Raw genomic sequence first — 3,501 nt, 5'->3', positions numbered from 1 at the left:
GGTGAGACCCAGCTGAGGCTCGGGAATGGTTCCAGAGTTGAAGCTACGGCCATTGGAGATGTTTGTTTGATTTTGCAGAATGGTTTTAAATTATTGTTGAGAGATGTTTTATTTGTGCCAGATTTAATTAAAAACATTATTTCTATTTCTATGCTTGATAGAGATGGTTATTCTTGTAATTTTGTGAATGGGATTTGCAATATTTACAAGAATGAATGTTTAATTGGAAATGGACAACTTGAAAACGATCTATACAATTTAAAACTAAAAGACGTTCCAGTAAATTGTATTGACAAACCGGCGACAACAAACAAAAGGAAAATCGATAGTCAAAACCCGGCAAACCTTTGGCACGCTAGACTAGGTCATATTTCCTCAAGGAGGATGAACAAGCTAGTGGGAGAGGGCATGTTTGATATGTCTGATATTAACTCTCTACCTACTTGTGAATCCTGCCTAAAAGGGAAAATGACTAAATCTCCTTTTAAGGGGAAGCCTGAACGTAGTCAAAATCTGTTGGATTTGATCCATACAGATGTTTGTGGTCCATTTAGAGTAGGGACTCAACATGGCCACACCTACTTCATTACCTTTACTGATGATTATTCTAGGTATGGGTATTTATATTTAATGAAATATAAGTCTGAAGCATTTGAAAAATTCAAAGAATTCAAGGCTGAAGTAGAAAACAAGCTAGGTAAAAGTATTAAAGCACTTCGATCGGATCGAGGTGGAGAATACTTGAGTACCGAGTTTTTGGACTATCTAAAAGAGAATGGGATTCTCTCTCAGTGGACTCCTCCTATGACACCACAGCTTAATGGTGTATCGGAGCGTCGTAACCGAACTTTGTTGGACATGGTTCGATCCATGATGAGCTTCACTGAGCTTCCACCTTCGTTTTGGGGCTATGCGCTTGAAACGGCGGTATTGTTGTTGAATAACGTCCACACTAAAGCAGTGGACAAAACACCATACGAGTTATGGAATGGCAAAGCTCCTAAGTATTCATACTTGAGGATTTGGGGATGTCCTGCTTACGTGAAGCGGACAGTGGGAGATAAGTTGGATAGTCGATCCAGCTTGTGTTATTTTGTGGGGTATCCGAAGAATTCAATCGGATATTATTTCTATTATCCTGCTGAAACAAAGGTGTTTGTTTCACGGAATGCCACCTTCTTGGAGAAGGAGTTCTTATTGGATAAGAAAGGCGAGATGATGGAACTCGAAGAAGTTCGAGAAGAACCCGAAATACAAAATAACGATCCCACACCTCAGGAACCATTGCTGGACACGCCTGCACCTAGAAGATCCGAGAGGACTTCTAGACCTCCAGTTCGATATGGTCTTCTTCTTGAAGAGGGTCAAGATGAACCCGACATTGGATGTGATCCAAGAAGCTTCAAGGAAGCAATTTCTGATGCGGATTCGAATTTATGGCTTGAAGCTATGCAATCAGAATTGGATTCGATGCATACTAACCAAGTCTGGTCTTTAGTGGATCCTCCGATGGAATTGTTCCAATAGGGTGTAAATGGATCTACAAAAGAAAGCTTGGGCCTGATGGTAAGATATTGACTTACAAGGCGCGATTGGTGGCGAAAGGTTATACTCAAAGGCAAGGAGTTGACTATGATGAAACCTTTTCACCAGTCGCAATGTTCAAGTCCATAAGAATCCTAATTGCCATAGCTGCATGGTATGACTATGAGATATGGCAAATGGATGTGAAGACTGCTTTTCTTAATGGAGACATTAAGGAGGAAATCTATATGAAGCAGCCTGAGGGGTTCACATCCATGGGAAGCGAGCATAAGGTATGCAAGCTTCAGAGATCAATTTATGGTCTAAAACAAGCATCAAGAAGTTGGAACCAGAAATTTGATGAAACAATAAAAGATTTTGGTTTCATCAAGAACCCGGAGGAACCTTGCGTGTACAAGAAAGTAGTTAAGGATGCGGTGACATTCTTAGTACTTTATGTTGATGACATCCTACTCATTGGGAATGATGTAGGGATGTTGCAGTCAACAAAGATATGGTTATCAGGTAGATTTTCGATGAAGGATTTGGGTGAGGCATCCTACATTCTTGGGATACAGATCTATAGGGATAGATCTAAGAGAATGATAGGACTCACTCAATCAACCTACATCGATACCATATTGAAACGGTTTTCAATGGATGGGTCCAAGAGAGGACATCTACCCATGTGTCATGGAGTTTCTCTATCCAAGTCTATGTGTCCCAAGACTGATGCAGAGATAGAGAATATGACACATGTACCATATGCGTCAGCTATAGGTAGTATCATGTATGGGATGATATCTACCAGACCGGATGTAGCATTTGCTCTGAGTGTCACGAGCAGATATCAGTCTAATCCTGGTCAGATGCATTGGAAAGCCGTGAAGGACATTCTTAAGTACTTGCGAAGGACTAAGAATATGTTCATGGTTTATGGAGGACGAGAACTCAAACTGGAAGGCTATACCGACTCTAGCTTCCAAAGTGATGTGGATGACTCGAAGTCAACCTCTGGATTTGTGTTCATGCTCAATGGTGGTGCTGTCTCTTGGAAGAGTTCCAAGCAGGACACCACAGCGGATTCCACCACTGAGGCTGAATACATTGCAGCATCAGCTGCTGCTAAAGAGGCCGTTTGGATGAGGAATTTCGTCCAAGAGTTGGGCGTCATTCCTGAATTTGTTGGTCCAGTCCCGGTGTACTGCGACAACACGGGTGCCGTTGCTCAAGCAAAGGAACCAAGGTCTCATCAAAGATCCAAACACGTACTGAGGAAATACCACATAATCCGGGAGATTGTGGAAAGAGGAGACATCAGTGTCGAACGAGTGGCCTCTGCAGACAATATCGCTGATCCACTTACTAAGCCTTTGCCAGGACCATTGTTTGACAAACATCGCGAAGCAATGGGTCTACGTAGTATGACTAGTTGGCTATAGGGCAAGTGGGAGATTGTAAGAGTGGGTGCCCAGTGAGCCAACTGTGTGGCTATGGGCTTTGTTGACTCTTTGTATAAACAATCTTTTGTTTAATATTATTTACACTTTTATGGCAATGACTTTATATTACTTCATATTGTTATATTGTGATATACTATTGTTGTTTTGATAAAGACCTTGAATATACTATAGTGTATGTAAGATGTGGTAGAACATGGAGATGTCTATCATGAAATACATCTTATAGTCACTGTATATTCTAAAACCGTTCCTAGTCGATTGAGCCGTCCGATAATAAGGATAAGGATCGCTCGAGTTTGAGACTAGCATTTGCGATGCGGAGTACCACGTTTCATTGGTAGGGAACATGGAGATGTTCGAAGCATGCAAATGGATATTCATAGGATGAATAGTCGAACTACCCTATCCGGACTTTCCAAGTGGTTATCACTTATCGAGTGGATAAAGTCCGCGGTTTTGGTTGTACACCATTAGTCCTTACGACTTGAAACATCATGGAGACTCTATATGCTAG

Source organism: Henckelia pumila, chromosome 4 (genome assembly GCF_033568475.1).
Source record: "Henckelia pumila isolate YLH828 chromosome 4, ASM3356847v2, whole genome shotgun sequence".
Taxonomy (NCBI): Eukaryota; Viridiplantae; Streptophyta; class Magnoliopsida; order Lamiales; family Gesneriaceae; genus Henckelia; species Henckelia pumila.
The sequence above is the reverse complement of the archived record's forward strand: the minus strand, read 5'-3'. Positions refer to the sequence as shown.